The sequence below is a fragment of the Pristiophorus japonicus genome, unplaced genomic scaffold (genome assembly GCF_044704955.1).
Source record: "Pristiophorus japonicus isolate sPriJap1 unplaced genomic scaffold, sPriJap1.hap1 HAP1_SCAFFOLD_42, whole genome shotgun sequence".
NCBI lineage: Eukaryota > Metazoa > Chordata > Chondrichthyes > Pristiophoridae > Pristiophorus > Pristiophorus japonicus.
This window is the reverse complement of record NW_027254090.1, coordinates 7,078,931-7,090,664: the sequence shown is the minus strand read 5'-3', so window position 1 is coordinate 7,090,664 and position 11,734 is coordinate 7,078,931. Positions and strand designations below refer to the sequence as shown.

At 44.2% G+C, this 11,734-nt stretch overlaps 1 pseudogene; it reads left to right on the top strand.

The window, feature by feature from the left end:
* Positions 1 to 2,298: 2,298 nt before the first annotated feature.
* Positions 2,299 to 10,602, top strand: LOC139250758 (probable G-protein coupled receptor 139; annotated as a pseudogene).
* The last annotated feature ends 1,132 nt before the right edge of the window (positions 10,603 to 11,734 follow it).

Here is an 11,734-nt window from a genome sequence, read left to right as displayed (position 1 = left end):
AAAGGAGGGAGAGAGAAAACATAGAATTATAGACTGGTTAGCCTGACATCGGTAGTGTGGAAAATGCTGGAATCAATTATTAAAGATGTAATAGCAGCGCATCGGGAAGACAGTGACAGGATCCATCCAAGTCAGCATGGATTTATGAACTGGAAATCATGCTTGACAAATCTTCAAGAATTTTTTGAGGATGTAACCAGTAGACAAGGGAGAACTAGTGGATTTGGATGTGGACTTTCAAACAGCTTTTGACAAGGTCCCACACAAGAGATTAATGTGCAAAATTAAACAAATGATATTGGGGTAATGTATTGATGTTGATAGAGAACTGGTTGGCAGACAGGAAGCAAAGAGCAGGAATAAACAGGTTCTTTTCAAAATGGCAGGCAGTGATTAGTGGGGTATCGCAAGGTTTAGTGCTGGGACCCCAGCTCTTTAAAATGTACATTAAGAATTTAGACGAAGGAATTGAATGTAATATCTCCAAGTTTGCAGATGACACTAAGCTGGGTGTCAGTGTGAGCTGTGAGGAGGAAACTAAGAAGCGGCAGGGTGAATTGGACAGGTTAGGTGAGTCGGCAAATGCATGGCAGATGCAGTATAATGTGGATAAATGTAAGGTTACCCAATTTGGTGGCAAAAACAGGAAGTCAGAATATTACCTGGATTGTGAGAGATTAGGAAAAGGGGAGGTGCAATGAGACCTGGGTGTCATGGTACATCAGTCATTGAAAGTTGGCATGCAGGTATAGCAGGCAGTGAAGAAGTTAAATGGCATGTTGGCCTTCAGAGCTAGAGGATTTGAGTATAGGAGCAGGGAGGTCTTACTGCAGTTGTACAGGGCCTTGGTGAGGACACACCTTTGATCTCCTAATACACCTTTGATCACTTAACCTGCGGAAGGGCTGTTGAGAGAGTGCAGCGAAGGTTCACTGGACTGATTCCCGAGATGGCAGGACTGACATATGAAGAAAGACTGGATCGACTAGGCTTATATTCACAGGAATTTAGAAGAATGAGAGGGGATCTCATAGAAACATGTAAAATTCTGATGGGATTGGACAGGTTAGATGCAGGAAGAATGTTCCCAATGTTGGGGAAGTCCAGAACCAGGAGTCACAGTCTAAGGATAAGGGGTAAGCCAGTTAGGACTGAGATGAGGAGAGACTTCTTCACTTCGAGAATTGTGAACGTATGGAATTCTCCACCACAGAAAGTTGTTGAGGCCAGTTCGTTAGATGTTTTCAAAAGGGAGTTAGATGCGGCCCTTACGGCTAAAGGGATCAAGTGGCGTGGAGAGAAAGCAGGAATGGGGAACTGAAGTTGCATGATCAGCCATGATCATATTGGATGGTGGTGAATGAGCGAAGGGCCTGCACCTGCACCTATTTTCTATGTTTCTATTCTGCTTGAACTGTTTATAACTGTAGTTAGGCCAAAGCGAGAGTACTGAGCACTGTTCTGGTCACCAAATCACAGGAAATGTTAATTGAACTGCAAAGGGTACAACGGAGATTCACAAGGATTTTGCCAGGACTGGACAATTTTAGCCATGAGACAAGATTGGATAGCCTGCGGTTGTTTACTGCGGAGGGGGAGACTTGATTGCGGTGCATAAAATTTTGTGGCGCCTCGATAGAGTGGGTTAGGATGGAGCTAATTCCCTCAGCAGAGATGGAAATTACCAAGCGGGAGAGAATTAAATAAAGATTTGAAGGATTAGAGGGGATTAGTGAAGAACACTTCTGAACCCAAACACTAGTGTGGGTTTGGAGGTCACTGCCTGAATGGTAGTAAATGCAGAAAACCGCATTGTATTTACAAAGGGTTTGGTTATGCACGTGAAGTGCTGTAACCGACACGGCTACGGACCAAGAGCTGGAAAGTGGGATTAGGCTGGAGAGCTCCTTTTTAGCCCACATAGACACGGTGGGCCCAATGGCTGCTCTCTGTGTTGTAACTTTCTATGATTCTACCATTTCCAGTATTTCCTTATAAGTTTTTTAAGAAAAGGCAATTATGTCATTCTTTTAGGAATGTGAGACTTTTGTCTCCGGGTCTTCTGGGCTTTATCTGATTGGGAATTGTGCTCATGTTATTAAAAGTCTTGCTGTGAAAGTTGTTGATATCATCTGTTTGTTCAGTAACTGTAACTAAACCCAGTCAGCAGGGGCGATGTTATAACTGGATGGATTCTCTCGCCTATAAATAAGTGGAATCTTCGCATTGTCTCAATTGGTGAATTGCTCCCAGCGTTAATACCAACCATCGATTCATCGATTCTAATCGCAAGGGAAAATGTCTCTTGGTTTTCTCATCAAGCTCCAGATTCTATGGGCAATTTTTGATGTCCAAAAGATTTATTATCCTCTGCTGGCTGCAGTGGGTGTCCCTGGTATGTTCCTCCTTTCAGCCGGTATTTCAATCACCCGAGATTAACAGTAAATGGCTTCTTAGTCCATGTGTCCAGCTTTTTATTCAATTACTTTCCTTGCAGTATAGCAACGAATAAACTTCAAAAATACATCGATGTCTGAAAACACTTTGGGGCATCCTGTGGTCATGAAAGGTGCTGCACTCCGGCAATTCGTTCATTCATTCATTGATAGAAACATAGAAACATAGAAAATAGGTGCAGGAGTAGGCCATTCGGCCCTTCGAGCCTGCACCACCATTCAATGAGATCATAGATGATCATTCCCTCAGTACCCCTTTCCTGCTTTCTCTCCATACCCCTTGATCCCTTTAGCCGTAAGGGCCATATCTAACTCCCTCTTGAATATATCCAATGAACTGGCCTCAACAACTCTCTGCGATCAGAATTCCACAGGTTAACAACTCTCTGAGTGAACAAGTTTCTCCTCATCTCAGTGCTAAATGTCCTACCTCTTATCCTAAGATTGTGTCCCCTGGTTCTGGACTTCCCCAACATCGGGACCATTCTTCCCGCATCTAACCTGCCCAGTCCCGTCAGAATCTTACATGTTTCTATGAGATCCCCTCTCATCCTTCTAAACTCCAGTGTATAAAGGCCCAGTTGATCCTGTTTATCCTCATATGTCAGTCCAGCCATCCCAGGAATCAGTTTTCAGAACCTTCGCTTCACTCCCTCAATTGCAAGAACATCCTTCCTTAGGTTAGAAGATAAAATTGAACACAATATTCCAGTTGAGGCTTCACCAAGACCCTGTATAACTGAAGTAAGACCTTCCTGCTCCTGTACTCAAATCCCCTAGCTATGAGGGCCAGCATACCATTTGTCTTCTTCACCGCCTGCTGTACCTGTATGCCAACTTTCAATGACTGATGAACCATGACACCCAGGTCTCGTTACACCTCCCATTTTCCTGATCTGCTGCCATTCAGATAATTTTCTGCCTTCGTCTTTTTACCCCCAAAGTGGATAACCTCACATTTATCCACATTATACTGCATCTGCCATGCATTTGCCCACTCACCTAACCTGTCCAAGTCATCCTGCAGCCTTTAAGCATCCCCCTCACAGCTCACACCACCACCCAGTTTAGTGTCATCTGCAAACTTGGAGATATTACACTCAATTCCTTCATCTAAATCGTTGATGTATATTGTAATGATCTGGGGTCCCAGCACTGAGCCCTGCGGCACTCCACTAGTCACTGCCTGCCATTCTGAAAAAGACCCGTTTATCCCTACTCTCTGCTTCCTGTCTGCCAACCAGTTCTCTATCCACGTCAGTACATTACCCCCAATACCATGATCTTTGATTTTGCACACCAATCTCTTGGGTGGGACTTGTGAAAAGCCTTTTGAAAGTCCAAATACACCACATCCACTGGTTCTCCCTTGTCCACTCTGCTCGTTACTTCCTCAAAAAATTCCAGAAGATTCGTCAAGCCTGATTTCCCTTTCGTTAATCCATGCTGACTTGGACCGATCCTATTACTGCTTTCCAGATGCGTTGCTATTTCGTCCTTAATGATTGATTCCAACATTTTCCCCACGACTGATGTCAGGCTAACCGGTCTATAATTACCCGTTTTCTCTCTCCCTCCTTTTTAAAAAGTGGTGTTACATTAGCTACCCTCCAGTCCATAGGAACTGATCCAGATTCGATAGACTGTTGGAAAATGACCACCAATGCATCCACTATTTCTAGGGCCACTTCCTTCAGTAATCTTTCTTCCTTCCTTTCTCCTGCCTTTCTGTTGTTTTGTGAATCGCTCCTGTGTGTGTTTGATTCTGGTCCATGCTGCACTGATGTGAACTCCCATTCATTGCTAGCAGTTCAATGGATGCTGTGTCTTTCATTTGTCATTATTAGTTCCATTTCAGCAGTCGTATTTAGATCTGACTCTTCTGTCAGGCGATGGGATCAGCCATACTACTTATTCTCTCACTTTAAAGGGGATACTTTGCTGTAAATTCTGAGTCCGAGTTTCGGCTGAGAAACTGTTCCATGATCTCACACAAATTAGACAATTTCTGCATTATACAGTTGATTATTTAATTGTACAAATGAGTCAGAACAGTTAACTGACAGAATCATTGATAATACAATCTGATTCAGCTGCCGCACTTTCCATCATTTCCCGTTTTAAGTTATGTCACTGTTTCTAAATAGTTAAATTACAGTTCTGATTTTGATCCCGGTTTATTATTATGCAGCACATTTAATGGTTTGATTACTGACACTGAATCTGCATTATCAATTGAATCCCGTGCCTGCCTGATGCAGTTCATCATATCACTGATTGAATGTATAGTCATTGCAGCGTAGTGTTTAGTTAGTGACACCATTCGTTGTTGGATTGTGATTTATTCATTATATGAATTAAAAGCCGAATGCACTCACACCACTTGAGGAAAAGACCAAGAGTCACAGTGTTTGAATAGAATGGAAATATTTGACGGCACAGATTCGATGCATCGATTGGCCTCCTGTTCTCTACTGTTCTACGATTTTACGATTCTCGCTTCTGAAAACCAGTTTTGGAATAATGGCCTGGGATTTGCTCTCAGCATTTGCCATCATTACAACTGTGAATCTGAGAGCAATGTCCGGAGTAAGCAATGCGCAGTTACAGGCGGAAATCCAGTAGTTGCTGCCTGTTCCTCCACAGGACTCGCTGTTAAACTCCCCACAGCCGGAAGTCAATTCAACTTGCTGACATAAATTAAACTTTTATGCTGTTATATCTCTCTTAAAAGCCCCGGAAATAGTCAAGCCTTGTTGAAAGAGACGTAACTGTGTTTTTGATGGTGTATTACATTGTAATTACTGCTGAACCGTCGTCCTGGCACTAAACATCGAATTTTATACCGACGTTATGTCAAAATCTTCCACAATCATAACAATTCCATGTTATTTACAACTGAAAAAACATGTTTCCTTATATTATTTCAGTTTCTACATTATTCCTGTCCCAATCTATATTTCGCTCTCTGTAAAATAATTAAAACGTGAAGGATAATCAGTGCATTGTACTTCCCAATTTGCAATCTGTGAATTGTTCAATGTGATTGGCTGCTGAGCCAGCTTTATGACATCACTGTTGCTGGAGTCTGGAGATCCCCTATACTTGCCCTCAAATGCAAGTTACTATCAGCGGGGTGATATTGATGCCACAGGAATCACTGGATCTTTGTGGGCAGCATTGTTCGAGGTCAGCGGTGAGCACCATCACGTTTCCACTGACCGCAAAATCTGGGCGATTATAGTTTGAATCATATTATTCCACTATTTACAGTAAGAGCAGCATTGTTCCAACTGTAACCTGTAATGTAATTGTGGAGTAAAATGAATGATATTAAGGGGATATTCTCCGCCGTTGTATTCTTGGTGCAGCACATGACACGTGAACATGAATTTCCAATTGCCGAGTGTAGAATCAGAGAATGGTTACAGCACAGAAGGAGGCCATACGACCAACCTAGTCTGTGCCAGTTCTCTGCAAGGGCACTTCAGCTATTCTCACTCCCCACCCTTTGCCCTGAGCCCGAGGTGTCGTTTCCTTCAGAAGAGCATAGGATATCAGTTACTCGGCTCCTCGAATGTTAATCCATCGGGAATCCAATGGGAAAAGCATCAGGATTGGAATCACATCTTATATCCAAAACAAACATTAATTCAGAATTGAACATTTTGTATTAGGAGCACAAATGTGGAACAATATTTCTACATGAGATAATGTAAACTAGCTGTAATTTTAAATGTATATGCGACAGGCTCGCTAGGGAGATGGTGGAAGCAGTGAGAGTTGACTCATTCAGAGGCAAGTTCGATAAATATGCTTCAAAAATTACCTTTCCAGGTTAGAGTGTATGTGTATTTCCCCTCGCCCCACACCAACCCTACGTCCTTCTGTGACCGCCCTGGAAAACTCTCTCTCCCGACTCTCTTACAATTGCACTTACGAGATCCCAACTGTCCAGCCTTCGGCCCTCCATTCACCACGATATTTCTGCAGCTACTGATCTGCTCAACCACACCCTCACCACCACATTTGTTGGCCCAGTCCCGATTAAAACAATCAGTCTCTCTCAAACTGGCTGTTCCCCCTGGTACAGTACCCAATTTCACTCTCTTCAGTCCAAGAGACACAGACTTAAACGCATATGGCGGACAACTGGTTTAGCTATTCACCACCAATAATATTGTATTATTGTGTCCTGCTCCTGTCTGACAAAATTGCTCCTTACTCCAGAATCATCATGGAATGCAAAGATCAACCCGGCTTCCATTGTCTAATGCTAACCATCTTCTTGAACCCTCTCCCCAGTCTCCTTCATCGTCACCTCCCACAACAATATTCGGAGCTCATGCACTTCTTTGTCTCTAAGATTAAGACCATCCAATCAGCTGCCTCTGCCACTTTGCTTCCTTCCCCTAGGCCACCGTGACAAACTTCCTCTAAGGATCGCCCTGCCCTAGCCCGGGACTTGCATATGTTTCCACTTTCTCTCTAATCTCCCCTCATGACTTATCTGTGCTGAAATTGTTCATGTATCACTTCCTGCTCCCTCGACCCTATTACCACCAAACTGCTCACCACCCAACATTCCTTCCTGCCTCCCATGTTAACGGACACAGTTAATGGTTCTCTCTCCTCGCGCTCTCTCCCCCTCTCCTTCAAACCTGCTGTGATCAACCCTCGCCTCAAAAAAGCAAACCACTTGACCACTCTGTCCTTGGAAACTGCCGCCCCATGTCCATCCACCCTTTCCTCGCCAATGTCCTTGAATGTGTTGTCGCCTCGCAAATCCGTGTGCATCTTTCCCACCTTCATGTTCGATTCTGTCCACTCAGGTTTCTGCCCATGCCACATTACCGAAACAGCTCATCATGGTCAGAAATGTCATCCTACATGACTGTGACAAAGATAAGCTATCCCTCCTCGTCCTTCTTGACATATCTGCATTCTTTCACACTGCTGACCACTCCATTCTCCTTCAACGCCACTCCAAAGTCATCCAGCTGGGGGGGACTGCACTCAGCTTGTTCATTCTTATCTTTCTAATCTTAGCCAAAGAATCACCTGCAAAGGCTTCTCTTCCCACTCCCGCATTGTTACATCTGGTGTCCTCCATGGATTTATCCTTGGCCCCCTCCTATTTCTCATCTGCACGCTACCCCTTGGCGATATCATCCGAAAACACAGCGTCAGTTTCCCCATGTACGCTGATCACACTCAGCTCGAAGTCACCACCACTTCCCTTGACCCCTCCAAAGAATAAATGTTCAGACTGTGGTCTGACATCCAGTTCTCGATGAGCAGACAATTTCTCCCATAAAATATTGGGAAGCTGTTGCCTGCGGTTCCTACCACAAACTGCGTTCTCTAGCCACTTACACCATCACTCTCCCCATCTTCTGTCTGAGGCTCAATCACAATGTTTGCAACCTTGCTGGTACATGTGACCCTGAGATGAGCTTCTGAACATACACCGTTCCATAACTAATGCTGCTTTTTTCCACCTCCATAACATCGCCCGTCTCCACTCCTGCCTCAGCTCAACTGTTGCTGAAACCCTCACTCATTCCTTTGTTACCTGTAGAATTGACTGTTCCAATGCACCCCTGCCCAGCCACATTCTACCCTACGTAAATTTGAGCTGATCCAAAACTCGGCTGCCCTGTCAGAACTCGCACCAAGTTCACCCATCCCCCTGTACTTGCTGACCTTCATTGTCTCCCCGTTAAGTAACGCCTCTATTTCAAAATATTGTTGCTAAATCCATGCAAGGCCCCTCCCTATCTCTGTAAACTTCCCCAGTCCTACAACCCCCCAAGATATGTGCACTCCTCTAATTCTGCACTCTTGAGCATCCCTAATTTTAATCGCTCAAACATTGGTGGCCGTGCGTTCTGTTACCTGGGCCCTAAGCTCTGGAATTCCCTGTCGAACTCTCTCCGTCTCTCGACCTCGATTTCCACCTTTACGACGCTCCTTCAAACCGACCTTTTTGATTAAGCTTTGGCGCACTTTATCCTTATGTGTCTGGGCATTAATTTTTGTATTATATTACACCTGTGGAGCACCTTGGAAAGCTTCACTGTGTTAAAGACGAGATTTAATTACCTTGTTGCTGCAGTTGTAATTGGAGACATGTCATGTGGTAAAAGTAGCTGCTGAGGGGGAACACGTGACGTTGGATCTGTACTTCCCAATGCTCGCCACCAGGGGGCTTCTCTTCCACTCATTTTTTTTAATTCGTAGACAATCTTTCCAATTCTTTGTCAAATCACAAACGCCAGAGGTCACCTTGCACACATCAAGGATCACTCTGCATCAATGCTCTTAGCAAAAAGGCCGAGAGCCACTGCACCGTTCCTGGAAGTACTGCAATACCAGGTTCGTGCCATGGAGGTGGATGGGTCAGGCCCCCACACACCTTCGTGGAGGTGGATGGGTCAATCCACCCCACCCACCTCCTATGGCTCTATTGTACACAGTTGGCGCGATTGATTGCTCTGATTAGCCAACGACACAATCATCATTACATCGTGCGACAACCCGGAAGCTACAAGGTGAATTAGATGAACTGTAGGATTTTTATTCATCCAGTAACTACTATGATACTATTGCGTAGATTACAAACATTTGATAGCCAGGTTTGGGTTGTGACATTGTACAGGTGCGTTCAATGCCTTGAACCAATGACCATTGTTGAGCTATGAGCACAGAGAGTGGGTGTTGTTAGCTTACAATCCCATCCTAAGGGCACCATCGATTGTCCCATTCCGCTTACTGCCAGGTCTCTTCTATCCCATCCCCAGCTCGGGAGAGTAAGTTCAGCTGTATCACTCCAACAACTAACTCGTTCACTCTGCAATTCAATCCTGCAAATACCCCCCATTTCATTCTCCCGCTGGCTCACGTGTTGGTGAAGCTCACACTTCTCCATTCATTATTTCAGGGTTTGTTCTAAAATCAGGTTCTGGTTTGAACTGTGTTTCATTTGGTCCCATTGTGTCTCGTATTTTGCGATAATTTACCGATTCCTCTGATTAAAATCTCCACGTATCTCCATCACCGATAATATGAAATGGTTCCATCACTTGATGAAATGCCAAGCAGCAACATTCTTGGGGCATCTCATATTATTTTGAAGAACGATATTATCCCTGTGATAGATCCGACTCCGTCATGTCTTTGCAAACACAGCAAACTACTGTATGTGTCCGCTGTTTGTGAATAATGTCCCTATTTTCCTCTTGCTCACAGTTAACGTGGTGACGATTGTGATCCTGTCTCGGGGAAAGTGTGGTCTCTCCAAATGTGTCACTCACTACCTGGTGGCCATGGCAGCGGCGGATCTACTGGTCATGATCATCGATCTGATACTGAGGCAGATTCCTATTGTTTATCGGGATCAATTTGTTTTTCTGTTGCACGTTAGAATGTGTAATATCCACGCTATCCTGCTTTATGTAGCCACAGATTGTTCTGTCTGGTTCACGGTCACTTTCACCTTCGATCGATTTGTGGCCATTTGTTGCCAGAAGCTGAAATCGAAATATTGCACGGAGCAAACAGCGACTGTGGTTCTAGGAACAGTGACAGTGCTGAGCTGTCTGAGGAACATTTTCTGGTATTTTCTGTATACAAGTGAATATTGGCTGTCCAACAGTCCATGGTTTTGCAGTGTGACGATTGGTGTATCTCGTTCGCTGGTCTGGACTATCGTTGAATTAATGCATTAAATTTTAACACCTTTTATTCCATTTATTTTATTCTACTGTTCAATGCTTTAACGGTCAGACACATTTTAGTGTCCAGCAGAGCCCGCAGTAGACTCCGGGGTCGGAGCAGTGGCGAGAGCCCCAGTGACCCAGAGATGGAGAACCGAAGGAAATCGATGATTGTACTGTTTGTTATATCGGGGAATTTCATACTGTTATGGGTGGTATTCATGGTCTGTTCTATATTGAGACGATTGGATTACTTGGGATACCCTGTTTCTCTGCCCATATTTGTATCGGAAATGAGCTTCATGCTCCAGCTCCTGAGTTGCTGCACGAATACTTTTATTTACGCAGTGACCCAGAGGAAATTCAGAGAGGATTTGAGGAATGTAGTCACATGTCCTTTCACAATGATGCTCAAGTTAATTCGATGAGAAGGTTTCATATTTTCTCATATCATATATTGTTATGTCATATTCTGTTAATTTCACTGTCGGCTTTATGTAATTTATATTTTATGAAACATATCTCAAGCTGTTTGAATCTTAACAGTAAGTTAATATCATAGTAGGGTCCTTGCAGACATGTGTTCCACAGGGCAGCACATTACCCAAGAGCGGATTGATGCCTCAGACAGTCAGGGGCTGAGCTCGGTATCCAGGGGTATATTGGCAATGGGAGCCGTGTGCCATTATTTTACACCTTAGACCATTAGTTCACCATTTCCCTTCAGTCAGGGGGAATACAGTTTCTCAGTGTTGAAAACTTTCTCGGATCTCTGCTTATCTTTGAAGAAAGACTTTTTTGAAAATCAGGTCACACACCAGAAAAAAATCAAGGCGGAAGAAGACTGTGAAGGAGATTAATCTCTGCATCCTCACTGGGATAGATACAGAAACAGAATCAATGTTTGTACTTCAACTTGTAATCAAAAGTTTTTGTTAGATCTTTATTTTAGTGACAGTTTCCAAATTGATGTTGAACTGCTAACACTGGACTCTATCGCTCTCAGTGTTCTGAATGTTTTACCTATTGTGCAATAAAGCAGATTGTGGACCAAACAAAACAACACTTTGCCCAGTGATACATTCGTCCAGCGTTGGATAGTCCCTAAGGCTTCTCGGCCCGATCAGAAGGTAATGTCATTGCTGCAATCCTGCTCCCGGTACAGCACTCTCCCGTCTCCCGGTACAGCTCACTTACTGATACTGGTACAGCTCACTCACTGATCCCAGTACAGCTCGATCACTGATCCCGGTACAGCTCATTCACTGATCCTGGTACAGCTCACTCACTGATCCTAGTACAGCTCGCTCACTGATCCCGGTACAGCTCACTCACTGATACTGGTACAGATCACTCACTGATCCCGGTACAGCTCACTCACTGATCCCAGTGCAGCTCACCCACTGATCCCGGTACAGCTCACTCACTGATCCTGGTACAGTTCACTCACTGATCCTGGTACAGCTCACTCATTAGTCCCGGTACAGCTCACTCACTGATCCCAGGACAGCTCACTCACTGATCCCGGTACAGCACACTCACTGATCCCGGTACAACTCA